The sequence below is a fragment of the Falco cherrug genome, chromosome 7 (assembly GCF_023634085.1).
Source record: "Falco cherrug isolate bFalChe1 chromosome 7, bFalChe1.pri, whole genome shotgun sequence".
NCBI classification, from domain to species: domain Eukaryota; kingdom Metazoa; phylum Chordata; class Aves; order Falconiformes; family Falconidae; genus Falco; species Falco cherrug.
In genome coordinates this window covers 37,306,961-37,326,464 of record NC_073703.1, presented here as the reverse complement: position 1 = coordinate 37,326,464, position 19,504 = coordinate 37,306,961, and the positions used below count along the sequence as shown (strand labels likewise).

Sequence of the window (19,504 nt, the reverse complement as noted above, 5' to 3'; positions counted from 1 at the left end):
AACTTTTTTCCATTTTGAAATGCTGATTTCACCAGCTGTTTCATTTTTCCCCAAAGAAAAATGACATAAATGTTTAAAAAGCCGTAAGAAAGTGGCATTGTTTTCTACCAACAGAATGCTCCATTTCATTAAAAAATTCTGAATCAAAGTTTTTAAAAAAAAATCAGAAACTGTATATTTAGAAAGCAAGTAAACATGCTTTTTTTCTATACCTTTTACTCATAAAAAGTAAGAGTGTGATACACTATGTAGAATAGACTAACATGATCACAACTGAACAGCAACTTTGAATTTTAAACATATGGCAGAAGAGCATGTATATAGATTTGAAACTCAGATAAAGTGTACTAAAATGGCTTGCTAATTTTGAAGGGAGAGATGAGATGGGAGAAATTAATGCCCATAGGACACAAACCTGCACACCAGATAATGTGAGGGCTCTGGGAAAAAGGCTGCATGTTTTCCAAAGGAAACTTGTCTTTAAACTATTTAATAAAACAATTGTTCAACAGATGCTTGCATTTCTCTTGAGTAAAGAGTTACTTCCAAAGGAAACCAAGTTCAATAGGATTCCAGATATCCGTGGATTTACATATTTTGGACAGACAGAGGTATGTGTTTCCCAAAGAATGGGTAACTTAACTATACAGAACAACTCATGGAATCTGCTGTATCATTTGTTATCACAATAAATTATGATATTGGAATATACAGTATGTTCAAATGCTTTGTCACAGTAATTTCAATAATGTTACAGTAAACTACAAATGCCACACCAAACTGAAAAAGAAAGCTACCTATATTATTCATAAACTAGAAAAGAATGTTCATTAAAAAAATATGTGAAATTAATGGCAAACTAAATCTTAAAACTTACATAAAGAAGGAATTCATAAATAGCCCACATCCATTTAAGATTTTTTTTTAACCAATAAACTTCACAAAAAAGATACTTGCAAACAGATATTGCATTCAAGATTATAGTACTGAAGTTGTGTCTATATCTTTAAACACTTGGAGAGGTTAGTTTCTGGCCAACAACTCAAATCATACGTCATACCACAGTTTTGGATAAACAATGAGCAAAACAGACTAGAAGAGCTATCATGAAAGGGCTAAACAGAGAGAAATGATAATGATGAAATGTTGATTTGCCCCTGTGTGGCAGATTAAGGAACCTGTACAGAGCGGATGTCACATATTTTTTAGCAATGCATGTACCCAAATTTGCTTTTGGCAAACATTGCTTAACTGCTGCTGTTTTTCATGAAGTCAATGAAGACTGAGTTAGATAATGAGCTGGCATGCACTTTTGAAATGTTTACTGTGTTCCTTAAAGTAAGGGGAACATGCTGGTTCTTAAACTAATTTGGTTTTTGTTGTTGGCTTCCCCCATCTCTCCTCTACTACTCTGTTCTCCCTGTCTTTGGAATAAACAGAAAATGATTTAATCTTTTGATACTTTTTTTTTTTTAATTATACAACTGAAGAATCGGTAGTTTCCAAATGGCAAACAACTGAGCCATGTCAAGAGCCATGTTAATCTCATGTGTTCAGTCCGTTGTTAACAATGAAGGAAGGGGGATGGGGAGGACAAAATAAATTCTGTCTATTCTGGCCTAAATGCAGGACGTGAACAAGGAGAGACTCCACAAACAATGTAGTCTTTTTCTTCTGGTGGGGGAGGTGAAGGGGAAGATGATGGTAGCAGCACTTTTGTGGAAGGAGAAGCTGCACCCATCTTGCCAGTCAATACAGCATTCAGAAAGTTTACATGGTGGGAGGAATTTCCCACCCATTGTTAACTAGGAACTTGATTTGAAAATGCAGTTTTTAATTAAAATTGGCACTTCCAAGCTTCATGCTGGCATCCACCATCTTGCTAAACACTGAGCTCATTTGTGGTTCCAGCAGTTTGCAAACGCACTCTCAGAGGTGACAAACCAATTCCCATCCTGCCACCCTTACTCAGTCCTTAGTCCCCATCCTGCCATGAACAAATGGGAAATTTACTCCAGTAATACAAAGCAAGGACTGTAGGATGTGGCCTCATTTGGCTAGAATCCACAAATCCCAGTCTTTATTACTTTTAAGGCATTATTAACGGAACAGAATTCTTCAGAAATGTTCAGAGGAAAACAGGGTCAGTTATTTTCGAGGCTTCTACATGCTTCGCTTCACTCAGATATCCACAATCATCATTATAGCTAAAGATCCCACTGCTTAGCTTAGATTTCACTCCCTTCCAATCTATACTCTCAGGAAACAGTATTCAAAAATAGAAAGTCTAAAATATTACCAACAACAACCAAAATCTATGGATAGATAAGATGCAGAATTTTTCTGTTTCATGTGAAAGGCCAGAACAGCTTGTTTGTTTTGTTGATTTAATGAATATATTAGTGTTTGCAATGCATTCTGACTTGAGGGATCTCAAATGAAAAGCCTAGTTACAGCTCTGCTGAAGAAACCAGTATCTTCACTGAGTAAGAGATCACATCTCATTATTTAGGATCTTTTTCCAAATAGCCCTTTGGGGAAAAAAAAAGAAAAATTATCTTTTTTTTTCTAGCTTTGCATATTCTCAGATCTTGAAGGACAAGCTGGGAAGGTGATTTTTCTGGGGTTTTTTAATTTTATTTGGATAGATGTCTTTATAATGTCTAACATTGTTAGTTTCACTACAAAGGATTTCACTTCATCTTACAGTAGAAGCAAAATATGATGCAAATTGAATAAAGGAATTCACAAGACTACCCAGTTCACATGAATACTAGCTAGCAAAGCAAGCTGTTGTTGGCTTTTGAAAAATCTGTCAACAATTAAGCTCATCAAAAGGAAATTCATAAGCCGATTTAGCAGAAATGTCTCACAAAGCCTGAACACTGTAAGGTACCTTCATGTAGTCAGCTCAGTTAAGGTTCTATTCATGAACTAAAGTAATTACTAAAGATTCATATATTTGTACTAAAAGCTTGCTGAACGTACAAATCCAAATATAGAAAGAACCTCAAGATTTCTAAATTACTGCAATTTGGAGCCATTTGCAGAATGATCTTCCAACAGGAATAAATCCATGTTCCAGGCCTTCTCACATTATTCTGAAAAATGCCATCTTTCAAAAACTAGTACAAAAAAATGAAAGATATCTAACACCTACTCTCAGTGTCTATTTACCAACTTACATCTTATGTGCTTCTGAAAAAAAGAAAAAAACCAAAAAAAACCCCAGACCTTTGTTACTGCATTTAGAACATTCTGTAGTCTTTATTTAAGTCAGAGGACAAGGTCTCAAGAGGGTTCTACAGAGCATAAGAGTTACTCAGTCCTGACACCAAAGCAGGTAAGTCAACAAAAGAATGTATCTGCACTGCAGACTCTGTCCATCTCCCAAAATCCAGTGCACACAGAGTACTGTGAAAGAAGTGACAGTCTCATGATTTGTCCAAATTGTCCTTAGCAATCTAAAGAAGTTTCTCCAGGAAATTACAGGCTTTATTATGGAAATTCTCCCTTCACTGCCTGTTAATTTGATTAGCAGACTCCAGTTTATTCAGAATTTTGCACGTATACACCACTTGACCAGATCTGACTCATCACACATGCCCTGTGATGAAGATTTCATTCTGGCTTCTTCCAGTAATGAATGTGCATTGATTTTGTAAGATCCTGTTCATGACCTTAAAGCTAGTTCATAGGGTCAGACCTTTCATTTTTCTTTGTTCAGCTATTACTTTCTACTGCTGCTCTTTCCTTATTCAACCTCCAGTGTTGCAGGAATAGGACTTGGCTGATACTTCTTTGCAAAATTCTTTGCCTTCTGATCTCAGGAATTTGGAAACTCTGTGCTTCAGAGTGTCTGATTAAGTCTGGAGTAGGATTCTGTCCTTAATCTAGCATTCAGCAAATGTTTCAGCTTTGGTATGAGACACCTTATAAGAACAGCACCAAATAGATTTATATTGTATTAGAAGAAATCTATTGAGAAACAACTGCTACGCTCTCTTTCCACATTTCTAGATGACACTTGCTCAGTGGCTACTGGGAAACTACTATGAGTTTCCTTTTACATGTGAGCACAGTGCAGATACTGCCAGAAAAATTCAATGTAGAAAAGACTGTACTAGAAGTTTTAAAATACAGTAGTGATTGGACCATTACTCCCCAAATAAATAGTCCTACACTTAACTCTAGAGTATTTTGGGCTGACTTTAAAAAACAATCCAAGTATTAAGGTAAAAGTCATGTAGGTGTGAAACAAACAATTTCCTCCCCATCCTGTAGAGATACTACACATTAGCTGTACAGCTATGATTAATCATAATGCTGCTCATCATTCCAAATCAGACTGAGTGATTTTTATAGGCATCTGTTTTCTTTCACATTTACCACATACATAGATGTAGTGTCACTATTACAGAGATTTGACTCATCCAAAAACATCACAAGTCAACCACTAAATCAGTGAGGAATATGCAGCCCATTACAAGCCATAGATAATACAAGATCCATATGGCCTTGGGGCAAATTACTGAATTTGCCAGGCCATCAAGCTCCCTGCGTACTGCCTTGCTGGAGATGAGGTGGTGCTCAGCAAGCAAGCCTTCTGATCAGCAGGCAGCCACAAAACTCATGGAAGCTGGTGGACATAACTATCTTCTACTCAGCCTAAGTGAGGCAGCAAGAAAATACTCCTTTTGTTTAGCAATAAATATAACAATAGAAGCTACAGGCTAAATCACAAATTGGCATGACAAGACTGGAGGAGGAGCTGGGCTGTGCAGCCTGAGGGATCTTCCCCAGAGTCAAATGCAGAAATGGGAGTTGGACTTTGCTTGTTACAACAACTACTCCTTGTCAGAAGCAAAAAACATGCAGGAGCACAAGAAGGCAGTCCAGAGATGGGTCCACAGAGGCTAGTGAAGACAGCAATATGGCCCACAAAGAAAATGAGAAAGCTTTTTGGGCAAAGTGCTGGCTGCTGGAGGACTTGGAACTGAATGGAGAAACACTTAAGGGTGTTCAGAGAAATTATGACTAATGGAATATGATTTTCATTAAGTAGGACTGTCTCAAGGACATATCTGACGGTTATCACAATCTCTTCCCTGCAGCAGTAACCTGTGAGGCCCATGCACTGGGTAGCTACTAGGACTAAGGGGGAATAATCTGGGGGGTGAGACCCCAGAGGGCTTCCTTGCAAAGTTGGTAGTGTCAGCAGGGCAGAGATGCGTCCCTGCCACACTTTCCTCTAAATGACCTCTTAGCATGTTAGGTAAGGTGTTCTCCAAGAATTAGAGTTAATTAGACTGTACCTGCTGTGGCTGAGAACACAGACTGGAGAGGCTATTTCAAACCCATGCAGGAGAGGGGAGAGCACACTCACCACCAGCCAGGAACAGAAGGCAGCCTCAGCCATCTTCACGGTAGGTAGGATGACACAGCAGTACAAGTGTCCAAAAACGTGAATACGGACACCAAACCACTCAGGATTTGCCTGTGAGAGAATAAAACTGTGCCAAGACTGAGGAGCAGGGGCCACTGATCAGACCTGGCAACCAAACTGCCGCCGATCCCAGCCGCGAACAGGGACACTATGGCTACCTTGGCAGCCATGACAGGGCCGTGCTGTATCAGAGGCAGCGGCATGGCCAGTGGAGCCGCTGCTCCAGCCTCCACAATGCCAGTGGTTCTCTTCTGCCATGAAAGAGGGCCTGGGCTGCAAGAACGGGCCACCAAAGACACAGGGAATTCATACCTGACCATTCCTGCCACCCTTCCTCCATATCATACTCCTTGACCCCAAAATGTCCTCACAACCAGGAGGACTCAGCATCAAGTATCTGCTCTAATTGGGACAGCTTATTATGTTCAAATCTGAATTTGAAGAAGTGGGAATTCCACCCTTGAAGTACTTTCCTGAGAACATGGTTATTACCCATTCTGAAGCAGCCTGCCAGCACATATCAGCACGGGGTACCTGTGTACATCCCACTTTGGGGCATCATATTCCCCACTCTCTCCATGGGTCAGTTACTTCACGCTTCATGCTAGATGCAGTTGACTCTCACTGACTTCACTGGGTATAGATCAGATATCTGATGGAAATTCATAATGGAGTATGATTGACTAAAGGCTGGAGGAGTTATTCAAGTAATTTTATGAGAGAATGCCCATGTGCTGATTGCTGCATACCAAAATGCAAACAACAAACCAACTCCTAGCTCCAAACCCCTATTTTATCTCTGAATTTAGGTATCTTAACCCAAGTGACAGAAAGCGAATATGAATTTGTTCTCTTTAGCTTTTCCTACCGACTTTTCTCTGAATTTCTCTATTATGCATGCTATGTGATGGTATGTCTCCCTGCCCCCAGTCAGAGTAGAGAGCTGGATACCTAATTTTAAGTTGTTACCTTTGTGATGCTTTAGTGCTGTAAGTTTCTTTCCAAACAAGTTAGGTTAATGTACTTATATTAGTACAACAGCATTGATTTTTTTCAAAATACCTATTTGACATTTAAGCTGTGTGCAATTGTTTGCAGCCTACTGACATAGCAGAGAGATCCGATTTGCAGAAAATTGTCTCCTCCTGCAAATTTTCTAAGAAATATCTCATATTGAGGATATTAAAAAAAAAAAAAAACCTCTAAACATTTTCTAAAAGCTTGGTACTTATGAAGGAAAGGCAAAACAGATTGGAGCAACTAAAGAACACAGAGAAGGCAAGCAATTTGTGCTAAGGCAGTTAGGAAATCACAAGCCTAGAAAGAGCATGCAGAAAACTAGCTGTGCTCTGCCAGTGCTACTGAACAATACCCCACTGCACAGCTTTTTAAATAGTTTCTAACATTTAGTCCTTTTTCAACATGTAATTGTGCTGTGGATATTAATTTCTTCAGATCAGAGTACATTTATTCTTCTAAATATTTGGTCCATCTCTATTGTAAGCTCTTCTTAAGACAGCTACAAAATATTGCTAATATTTTTGAGTTAATAGTGTGTTTAGAAGGTCATGTCAGGTTATTGCTGGGAGGATTAAAAGATTTTCTTTCCTCCAGAGCCCTTTGTTATAAGAAACCAAGGAAATTTAAAACAGGATTTATTCCTTCGAACCAGGACAAACCAACAGAGTACCGTGGCAAGAGCATGAAGCAAGAGCACTTTGGGCCAGGAAATTTACAAAGAAAGCTTTCTTCAAACTCAAAAGTTAAGCTGCAATTTTAAAACTCTGAACGGTTCTACATTAAGGGCAGCAAAAGACAACTGGTTTCACAGTCATTCACACTTACAAGTCCTCTTTCAAAGGACTTTGGTACAATACCTGGTAAGCTAGTGGCTGTCACTAACACAGGTGGATGTTTCTGGCACATATAAGCTTCATTTGGTACTTGTCAAGCCAAGCCCTGCTGGCTGCTCCCACTGTCACCAGCAAGAAGAAAGGACAGTGATGAGCATCAGCAATGACTGCAAGGTGGTTCAGTGGAGAAACAGGAAAGACAGGCAGGAAGGAAGAAGAGAAAAAGGAAAATCCAGGAAAGTTTGGTCTCAGATGTCAAAACAAATCTATTGCCAGATGTAATGATTTTTCCCAACAGATGTTACTTAGAAACAAACAAGACACTCAAGCCTTAGGATCATGCCTGTAGGAAGTTCTAAGTCTGGTCTGCATCTTTATATATGTGCTGTCATTATATTAGACAAATGCTAATATACAGTAATGATGAGATCAGGGTGAATGGTAGGTCAACTGAAGTGAACGTGCCCTCTGACTTAACCAGTTTAAAATTGAAATGCATCAGCCTTATGAAGTGATTGTTGATGTCCCAAAATTCATTGCTCAGAATGTAATTTATTTGGAATACATCAAAACCCATTAAATCCTACCCCTACCAAGGCATTAGGTATCGTGGTGTTTTCTGTCCTTAATCTTTCAGACTGATCTCTCAAATACACACAGCTTAGACTTCGCTTTCTACACGCACCTTATCCTGAAAAAAATTCTACTTAGATTTTTTTTTTAATCTCTATCATTAAAGCGATCTTAGCATGGCATTCACTTCTAAACATTGCATCAAACTGGCTTTTTGAGCAACTGAAAGCAAGAGCATTGGTCACATGCTCACATTCTGCTGGAACTGGGCCTATATATATTCTGACCATTTCCAAATGAATGTGTCATGCCGTAATGGATATCCTGACAAAGAACTGATGCAACAGCACTGACAGAAATATTTATATGTATATTTTAAAAGACTTCACCAACAGGTGGCTTTCATCTACTACACAGTATTTCTAGCTTAGCTACTGCAGCATTGCGAACAGATATTTTTAAGCATCATCAATATGATTACTCTAGAATTTACTCATCATAAATCAGCATACTGCAATGTCCTTTCTGGTGGGCAGTTAACATATCCTGCTTCCACAGTTCATCTATATAATAGTTCACGTGAGGATGAATGAGCTCACTTCTATTTGAGATGACAGCTTGATGCAGCATTTCAAGGCTTAGCCTAACTTGCCCTTACTTGAGGTCAGGCAGCAACCAGTCCCAGAAAACATGTTTGTTAAATGTGACTGAAAACAGTTTAGCACTTGCATTAAAGTATAATTAAACATGAAGAGTGTGCCTTGATGTTGTTTAAATGAATGACACATTCCATGCCCAGAGGAGTTTTCAGCCCAGTTTTGCGACAGACAAAACATAATAATTGATCCAAGAAGAAATTAATGAAAAGAGTGCCAAGAGGTTAAATAAGCTATCATTCTGACTGAACAGTATTTTATGGTGTTACTCGTATAGTATACCTCAACGAAGAAGGTGGAGCTCAGTCTGATCCAGCACGCCTCCACTGAAACAGCTGGCACGAAATATCAGATGGGCTTGTGAGCAGCTTCCTCTGGAGAGCTGTTACATAAGCACAGGAACTGTAAACAAGAAAAAAAGAGAAAGAAATGGAAAATTAACTAGATAAAAACTTCAAGGGAAAAAAAATTATATGCATCTACCTTTGTAATTCTAACCTAAACTAAAAAGGAAACCTGAGTTTCCCCTCAGCTATGTAAACTCTCTAATTTAAAAGAGCTTTTCACAGCAGATTTTTTTCCCCAGTTTGGATCAGCTAGATGTTTCCTGGAAACATGGAGCAATTGGTAATGTTGACATCTCTACCTAGAAGTTTCTCTTCCCTCTCTAAATCACAATGCTAAGAACCCTAAGCCAAATGACTCCAGATACACGCCACAAAAAGAACAAAAAAAAAAAAAAAAAAAGAGACACTGGGGAGTAGGTGAGCGCTTAGAGAACTCCAACTTTTATTTGGGTGCTTAAGAGGAACTGTCTCCTTTTCTATATGAGCTGGAGGCAGCTGAAAGACAGGACAGGAAAGGACAGGCTAGGATGCCCAGCTAGGAGACCAGAGCGCACTTCATGTTGTGTGGTACTTAAAACATGGAGGGGGAAAAGGGATATGGGGGGCAGGGCCCGCATCCTTGTTCAGCGGCCATCTCCTAATGCCTCATTGTGTGGGTCCAAAACAAGGCAGGCGGCAGAGGCTCAGCAGATGCAAACACCCAGGACAGATGCTACTACACCCTTCTCCTGCACCAGAGCGGGGAGCCTGCCCTCCTCCACCTCCACTGAGACACACCAGAAAGGCAAACCAAAGCCCAGTGCTCAGAAACACTACGCCCTTCTGAGCCTTGCAAGCTGGGAAAGCCTGGATAGGGAAGGAACTGCGCCTGGATATAGAAGGGCCTAAATCCAGATTTTGACCCAATGAATCTCCAGATCAGCTTCTGCCCAGCTCAGTTCCGTTTCCTACAGGAGATACTCATCTCATCTCACTTTGGGGGTCTGGGATATGATGTCTGCAGCTGAGGCAGCCCCCTTGGCTCCTGAAGACAGCGGAGAGAAATGGGCCATTTCAGGGCACACTTCATCTGGCCTATTCAAGACATACGTTTCCAGAGATGCTCTATACCACAGAAGTGTGTCCATTTCCCCAGATATCATTATGAATGGAGTCTAAAAACCTGGTTCAGAAGCAGGACCATATTTAGCTAACTGAATCCCAGCTTCTGATGGCTTCATTTCCAAGCAACATTCCCAAGGTGCCCACTTCCAGGTATGCTCAGAACAGGCTCCTCCAGTCTTAATAGCACTTCCCAATTCAGCATCTGTCAAATGAGGCTCTTCATTACGCATGGAGTTCAGACATTAAATTCAGAAGACTGTACTAGAAGGGCTAGAGTCAGCACTACAAAATACAACTCTTGTGCATCTAAGCTAGATTCTAAAGGGCACCTGACCACAGCAGCTCTGCCTTGTACCTGGCCCGTGCCGTGTGAGGGAAGACTAGTTTGAATGGCCAAGAAGAGATGGCTCAGCCCCAGACAGCTGATGAGGTTACTGTGCCCGAGTGTCCCCCTCGCCCTCCCTGTGGTGATATTTGAGCTGTTCATAAACCAGCTGCTGAACCACTGGCGTTATTTAGCACTTTAAGGGTGGGGTAAACAGCTAGAGGTGATAACCACATGAGCTGTCGCAAGCTGGCAGCAACACATAAATCAATCAGAGGCCCCAGGCACACTGAAATGGGATACACAGACAGCAGCAAACTAAGCAGGAAGCTGCTTAAGCTAGCCAGTGGAAACACAAAGACAAGTGCAGTATAAGATCACACACACACACACTTACAGACTCTGCAACCCAAGTGTCAGGGCATTCATAAATCTCAGCCTCAGTTTCCTGTTCTTACTCTGCTGAGAGATTTTTAACCTACATCTTCCAGCAGAATGTCAGCCACCAAGCTGCCACAGCGGGCTGCCAGTGTCCTGCCCGCTCCCCATATACACACACCTTTTTAAAAAAAAATATTTCACTTTCTAGATGTCTATTAGTCTCAACAGAGAGAGATCTACCTCTCTTTCCTCTGTAGTAAATGTCCTAAAATAGACTTTCTAGAAACTATTCTTTTTCTTACCCTCTGAATACTGCATAAGGAAAACACAGCAGGAGGGCATCAAGTACAAAAGCCTCAACCCTGGCTACTGTTACAGCACTCTCCTGGGTAAAAGATTTTTTTCATCCACCAAAACAGGTGGAAGATCTAAATCAAAATCTCCTGTCTGAAACGTAAGAACCTTAATGAACGGTTGATTCAACACCACAAAACAGGCCTTTTTATCATTAAATTGTATATATTCTCTACATATACTTTTTGCTGTAACCTCAAGTGGAACAGGAAAGAAAGGGGATGAGAACACCTTTCAGTTTTAAGCTGTGGGCTACAGACCCAGGGATTGATGTAGTCAGGACTCAGGCAGGTGGCACAAACTCAAGAATAGACCGATGGCTCCTATGGGAATTTCACTAGCAAAAACTAGCCCAGAAAGAACTGACACAGGAGGGAAGAAGGTATGTGGGAAGGCAGAGGAATGCCAGTGACACCTAGAGACATCCTTAAGTGCTAAAGAGGCATTTAAATGTAATTCCTCCCATTAACCTAGCCCACTAGCTCGGTGGTTCAATTGCCTGCTACGAATTGTGCTATGCTGCCAGAAAGCTGCATATCTGTGGGAACAGGTGTAGAATTTCAGCCATCACCTTCTCTGCACCGAGCACTTATTTTCTTGGGATGAAAGGAGCAGCTGCAATGGGCAGAAAAGTAAAAATATCATGCCTGTTTATACATTCTTTTCATAGAGTTTGGAGAGCACTTCCCCTCTCATGCTCAGCGCTGGCAGATAATGCGACTTCCCTCTAGAACCACATGCACTGTGTATACGGGTTGAGTCCAACATTAACCTACAGAGCCATTCTAAGTAAAAACACATTAAAGTGTACTTAAAAATAGAGTTGTAATCATGTACTGTACTCAGTGTGCTTAAATAGCGCACGTAACATAGTTTAGCGTAATAACCACTCGCTACTCAGGTTTCTAACACAAAGGAAGATATAGAATGGAATTACATTTCGGCCTGGAACTAATTCTGGAGTACAGCCAGTCCCATGCAATCCATAAAAATTCCTGTGTCAAAATGATGTGTCCTGTTGTCTTGATGCCTTCATCAAGATTTCTGAGTTTCTCATTTCTCTGATATCCTCCGCGTTAACAAACTTACACTGAACATACTTAATCTAACTGCACCACCACCACAGCTCTGTTCAGGAATCCACTCCTTTGCAACTTTTATATCAGCATATGCAGTAGCAAATGCTTTCTCTGTATAGCTAGTTCTCTTCTGTATAAATTGCAGAATCATTTGAAAAGGTAGTGAAAATGCAAATATTGCAAAAATTTCCCTTTCACCTACAACCACCTTAACAAGTCACATTCTCTACCTATAAGCCACTGATGAACTCAATACAATAAAGTAATACCTAGCTTTCTTGTAAATAATCCTAAATTACAGAGTTTGCAATAATCATATATGCCTTCAGAAATTAAATTAGCACCCCCTTGTTATATACTTAAGCTTCTGGGTGTCCATTCAGGTTTCCCATCTGAACTGAAATGAGATAATCAATTTTTTTGTTTTTCCATTTCCTTCAGTTATTTGCGTGGGAGAATCAGAATGACAGTATGCCAGAGTGTATAGAATAAAGGTAGGACACACAAGTGACCTGCACTTTCATAAAGTCTCTCCTAATCTTCTGAAAAGCCACTGAAAGAATGAAAAAACTAATCCACATTATAACATAGTAAACCTTCTTAAGATTATTAAGTAACCTCTGCACGCCTGGTGGGGTACAGGTTCCTCCTTCCTTCAGCTGTAAGCTCCAGCCAGCAGATGGTAGATGCTCTCGATCAGAAAAGCAGCAAAGTGCACCTGACAAGGGAGGAGTCTTGCCAGAGGATGCGTGCAATGACATATCTGCTTTCCCCTGGCTGGTGCACCAGCCAGTGGAGGATTTGATCCAGCAAGATAGGAATGCATGGTTAGAGACCTCCAGTTGTTAGAGACTGAATACATATGAGGCCTAAGATTTTTGAAGCCAAATTCCTATTAAAAACAATAGAAATTTGGGTGTACAAATCCCTTAGTCTCTGTCCAGCCAAAGCAATTCCTCTCCCCCCCGCCTCTAGCTGCTACCCATTGGTTAGCACTGCTGGTACAATTTTTTAGAAGGATTTCTTGCACAAAGAGAGACACTTATTAAAAACAGAAAAGAATGTGTTATGCCTCTGCAGCCAGAATCATAGTTTAAAAATCTGTGGGCCGGATTTTCCTGAATGCTCAAAATGATACAAAACAGTTATAAACCCATATGAGCCACCTAAGCTCAAGTATAATATGGCTGGTTTTCATCTCCAGTGATTCAAAGGAGGTATGTTTACTACTGCAACTGGCACAGCACACTTCCTGAACAGACAAATAAAATAAATAAATAATATTTTCATTAATATATTTTCCTCTTTAAACACTTTTACCCATTATTTATTGGTTCAGAGGCTATGATTCACTTTAGGATAACTTAATATAAAACCAAAGTATTTTCATCTTATTTTACAATTATCCTCTTTTGTTATAAATAGCCATCGAGCTGATGACTCAAGAGCAATACTCTTGAGATCCCTCTTCCGCCTTTCCATTTCACTTTATAGCTGGATTGACTAAAATACAAGGAGTATAGTTACCTTTTTTGAACTAACAAGGTGCAATTCTTGTCTCTGTCCAAGGTGAATTTCACCCCAGGAGGACCAGCAGCTTAGTGCATATTTGTGACCAGATCCTGAACTATTTGTACAAGCAGTTCTATTAGTTTCTATTTAAGTAATGTGACTTCAGTTAGATATTTGTGCATTTGCCAGGAGTTAAAGGGGGTGGAAATAAAGCAGCCATTTAAAAACTTTTTTAAAGTGGTTGGAGGACAAGTCAGCTAATGAGTATGTTTATTGCTCTTAAATAATTTGGAAAGCAAAGAGGGCCCATTTCAGTGTTGGAAAACCTGTGACTGAATAGACCAGACTACAGGTAAATTGCTGTGTTTTGGGTTTTTGGTTGTTTTTTGGGTTTTTTTGTCTGCTCCATTGATGACTATCATGGCAAGATTATTTCTTTTCTGTTACAATTCTTTCCAAGATGAACAAAGACATTCATTGTCAACCCAGTGTCATAGGGTGTTAGCTGCCTGCCTGCCAGAAGCACAAATCCATGATATTACAGACATACTGCCAAGCTTCAGCTAGTGATCCAGTCATTGCCCAATGCTGTTCGTAAGCTCTAATAAAACTGTCAGGTGTGACTCAGACCAGACTGACCAGAAGGGACTACTGGCTCTAGGGAAGGGCTGGGGGAAGCAGGGACACAGGTAGTATTCCGGCCAGCATTCCTAACGGAGGTGAAAAATAAAACACGTCAGACCGTTCTGTTTAGATCCACGTTTATGGCCCACAGGTTAAGTGAGAAACAGAAGATAGGATCTCAAATTTAGTAAGATTGTGACACATGTTGTACAGCACGCTCCTAAAGCTTTCATCAGTAAACCAGCAGAAGAAAGTTCTGCAAAAGACATTACTATATGACTCTTGGATGAAAACTGTGTTGTTATTGCTTTGTTTTGAAAAGATTGACTAAAGCCCAGTTAGAAGTAGAACAATGGAATATTAAGTCACACTTCAAATTTGCAGGTCATCCAGCTGTGAAGAGTAGAAAAACCTTCACAGGACAGGTTCAAAGAGTTGTCAATTAATCATTGCCTGTGAAATTGGTGAGATGAAATAAAAAGACAAGTTCTGCACCTCAGCAGGAAAATCAAATGCACAATTACAAAGCAGAGAAAAGCAAGTTAGCTACAGAACTGCAGAAAGATCTTAGATACTGAGTTAGCAGTATAATTCTCTTGCAAATATGGCATTTTATGAGAGGTAATCAGTCCACACCTTTTGGCAATAGTGATGCCTCAGATCAAAAATACAGTTCCATTTTTAACAATATGTTTCAAGATTTATGTAGACAATCTGAAGAGTCCAGAGAAGAGCAACAAAACAAACAAAAAGAACCCCACACCAGGTTGGAATATATGATCTAGGAAGAAAAGCTGAAAGATTTGGGTTTGTTTAGTCTAGAAAAGAGACTGAGGGAAGACATAAGTTTTCAAATATGCAAGATGATGTTCTAAATATGACAGTGATCAACTGTTCTTCATGCCCAGCAAGGTTAGAAGAATAGTTACGCTTACCATGTGGCAAAAGAAGATTTGTTAGCTATTAGGACGAAATAACTAACAAAAACATCCATACACTGGAACAGCTCACTGAGGCTGGTCATGGAATCCTCATCACTGGAGCCCATTATGGAAAGATTAGACAAATCACTGCCAAAAATAGTCTTTGGCTCAGCCACTAAACAGAAAGATGGACTGGTCGCCCAAGCTCCCTCCCATTCCTACACTTCTATGATTTACTAGGGAATATGCAGTTTCTTGCACAAGCCACTCTTTTTAGGGGTTTAACAAGTCACACTGACTAACATATTGCATACAAAACCCTCTATCCTGATGCCAAGTATTTCAAACTATTTAAAACTTTACCACTGTAAAAACTGTTATGTTCTAGCAGGAAAATCCAGGAAGTAGTACTCTGCAATATTATCGTACTAAGGGAAAAGCCAAGTCATTTCAAAAGACCTTTCAAAACCTCATGTGTGACCACAGGACAAGGTCAGAAAAGGCCAATGACATTTCTCTGTCAGAAGGTAAGAAAACCTCAACACAATTGGGATTGTCACAGTCTGACAAAAGCCAATACACAGCAGGGGCTGAAGGCTACATGGAAATGGATTCAACACACTGTTATAGCAGAAACTCTCCAGTGTCCAACACATCCTGAGTCTAAAAACTAACATCTAATAAGCTAATATGTCTCAGAAGCTTTCATCCTGAAGCTATCTGGGGATGCTTATAATACTGAATGCTGAATACTCAGAGGATCACATTAGAAAAGTGAATACTTATTGTTTGGATCAAACTATAATCAGTTCTTTGCACGAGCACACAGAAAGCACTTGTGGACTCTCAGCCCCATCAAAAAGCCCATTACAGACCCACAGACAAAGGCGTTGCTTCATACCATGCGTGGCACATCTACTACAGAGAACCCAACTCCTGTCTCAGACCTTATGCCATCAAGCAAAAACAAGAAAAAAGAAAGGAAGACTACTCCAAAAGAGTTGACAAGAATGAGAAGATAACATTAAAGCAAGCAGTACTACTGGCTATGGCAGGAAATACCCTTGGAAGAAGTAAGTGTGGTGACTCCACTCCACTCAGCTGTTGAAAGCATTAAGCCTAGAAAAGGCCTGCATAGACACAACAGCATACTGTTAAATTCTAGGACAAAAATTAAGTAAAGCTAAAATCTTTAACACTTGAGAGACATTATCATCTCCACAAAAGAGCCACTGGAATAGCTATGCTGATCTGATGAAGCCTAATTCAGAAAAGTGCTTAAGCTCCTAAGTCTCACAAACTTCAATGGTATCCAGGCAATCGGCAAATAGTCTTGGTCAGAAAGATTCTCCTGAGTTATTTTCCCTCAGAAGCATATTATGAAAGCATCTGAAGACAGCCTGGAAGAATGTGAGCTACCTGTAAGGTAGCTCTTAAAATTCATAAAAACAATAGCCAAGGCACAAGCAGAAGCTCAGTTTTCTTGCTGCAATTTTAATGCAAGTTTCTGCAAAACATCTTTCGTTTTAGGACATTTCTACATACAGATTCTGTTTTTCAGAGATCCCATTCCTGCATTCCTTGCAAACCCAAAACACCCGCTGACATCATTAGGCAATGCATTGGCATCAGAAACACGGGACTAAGCCAACAGAGGTTGCGGGTAGCCAAAACTGCACTGGAGACAGTTTGTCCCGGTTCGGTCAAACAGCTGGGTCACAAATTGTGAACCTCCTAGGGTCCTAGCAGACCCCACTCCCCATTACTGCTGGCAGCTCTCTGAGAAGCTGATCCACCCATGCTCAGTGCAGATGGCCGTGCTTTTTCCCTCCTCAACCCTCACAAGCTAGGACCCAGCAATCCCTTCTCCTACGCTTAGGGAAGAGCTATTCCCACTCCCTGGCCCAGCCCCACTCCCATGCTCCCTGGCCCCACTCCCGGAACCAATTCATATGCAATGGGCTACACGTCCTGCTGGTGGAGAAGGGCTAGGAGGGACTGTCTTGAAAAGATTTAAAATCTTATTAATGAATACAATACGAACTTCAAAGTCCTACTGGGGAGCAGTATTTGTGTAATGGCAAGAAAGAAAAACAAATGTATCTTGAATCCTGACACTACTAAAGGCAGCAGAGGGAAACACCCAGGGAGCCAGGATTTCAATCAACAATTGATTTGAGTACCCATTCTTGTAGTGGATGGAAGGAATCTGCTTGAGAGAAACATAGGAAAGGAAACTACAGATGGAAGGAAAACAGAGATCACAAAGGCAAAGGGCAAGGGCTGAAAAAAAGCCAGAGTGAATTATAACAAAAGCAGCTAAAACTTGAAGCCATGTTAGTTAAAAAGGGGAAAAAGCTTTGTTAGTATTAGCTAAATAGGCCTCCTGTGAAGAGTCAATGAGCCACTAATTTTCTGTTATTTGTACTTTGCTTGAAGAACCTTTCTCATCCTTTTACAACCTACCATATAACCCAATGTATATAAAGTGCAGGGAAGCTGCAGATTCAGGACTAACTCTGCTTTCAATCTGGCAAAAGAATTTTGACCATTAGCTTTCAGGGAGGGAGCAAATCCAGCCCTTGAAGCAAGAAGTCTCTTCTTCACATAATCAGGGTCTGTTGCCCCCATGCAGCTGACAAAATCTTGGGAAGGTTAGCCACACCTCTGGTTCTGAACATGTTATGTACATATATCTACACATCTGACAAATCCCGATTCTTGGATTTAACGAGTCTCATCTGGCTATTTACCAGCGAAGGTTGCAGGGGTGTAACCCCTTGGACGAACCCTGGGGAAGATGAGGAATCACAAACGCAAAACTCTGTTCAGAAAACCCCTTTCACGTGGGGGGCCCACTGTAAAGCAAAATTCCTTTTCTATATTAAAGCTGGTAGTTCAAGATCAGATTGTAGAGTTGGTTTCTCTGGGCACAGTACAGCACCAGGCTTTCAACTAGAGCACAATCCTATCAAGTGAAGCAGAAACATAGAACCATGATTAATATTTTCTTTACTTTTCAGGTAATAATATTATACAGGAAGGCAATATCAGTATGACTAATATATTTAAATTAGTCTATTATAGGTCTGAGTTTTCTTTCTGCAAAACTGCAACTGAAAGCCAGGGACCAACTCTTGGTAATACTTTTTGTTTTCCCAGACAGCATTTAACTAGCACAAACCCTTCCTCAGACTTCCCGTCAGTCTCCTCAGATACTGGACGATGTTCAGAGATCGAACCCTCTGGACTACAGACATCATCTGCTGGGAGAAATCCCATGTTGTACTTTTCCTCCTATTTGACTGCTATGCAATTCAGCATCTTCTGCTACTCATTCTCTCCTCTCTGTCCTTAAGGACATTCATTTCCCTGCTTCTGTAGAGCCAGTGTACAGATACTCCAAAGAAAGAGGCCAAGGGCTCTAAACACTCTCCAATTTTCTCCATTGTACTGTTTGGCACATAAGAAAAACAACTTTTGACACTGAGTGTTTTTCAGTATGATGGGGAGAAAAGATCTGAAACTACATTTCCCATCAGGCATCACAACTTGATTTTGATGGTTCTGAAGACAGTATCATTAGTTAGCCAGTAAATTACTCTACTCAGGTTATAATAACCATTATTACAAGTGCATCAAAAATAATCACCTGAAAACTAACTAAACATAAAATCTTTACACACAAAAAAAAAAAGAAACCAAAATCAGCAAAAGTATTATCATACGTCAGCAGCCTTTTTCTGCACAGTTTTCTATGAATATATTTGATGCTTGATTTCCCATTTCAAGAACATTTTTTTTTCTTCATTGCTATATTCACTTGCAACTGAGGAATGTGAAATAGTTCCTCAAACCTCCTTGAAGTCTACAATGAATTGTGTAGCCAGACCAGATTGTTTCAAGCTTAGCTTTTAACCTTACACTTGGCTTTGGAAAAAAAAAAATAATAAAAAAAAAAACCACCTAAAAAAAACACAAACCAAAACAAACCAAAACACCAAACAGTGTTTTCTTCAATCTTTTGTTTAATTTCACAGAATTTCCAGGAACATGTAAGCCACATATCAAAACTTTGTAATTTAAAGTCCCATTTTGGGATCTGGAAGAATCTGCAGTTAATATTCATTGCAATTACAATACTTTATCATGCAGTGGAATCTGTGTTCAGTGGCATAAGAATATGGGTTTAGTTTAAGAGAACTTTTACATAGATTAAGGCAAAATGTTCATGAAGTATTTGACATTCAGAGGAAAATGGTTTTTGAATGAAGCAATAAATATAAAATTTCACCACCTCCTTTGACAGCGTATCAAATTCACCTTT

At 40.0% G+C, this 19,504-nt stretch overlaps 1 long non-coding RNA gene across 4 annotated transcripts in view; it reads right to left on the bottom strand.

Annotated features, from left to right (window-relative positions):
- LOC114015758 (uncharacterized) overlaps nt 1-19,504 on the bottom strand; it is a 166,538-nt gene that overhangs the window by 129,571 nt on the left and 17,463 nt on the right. For all 4 annotated transcript variants that reach the window (XR_008733305.1, XR_008733304.1, XR_008733306.1 and 1 more), the window contains exon 2: nt 8,811-8,930. This is a non-coding gene — a long non-coding RNA (uncharacterized LOC114015758). The remainder of the gene's footprint in view (nt 1-8,810; nt 8,931-19,504) is intronic.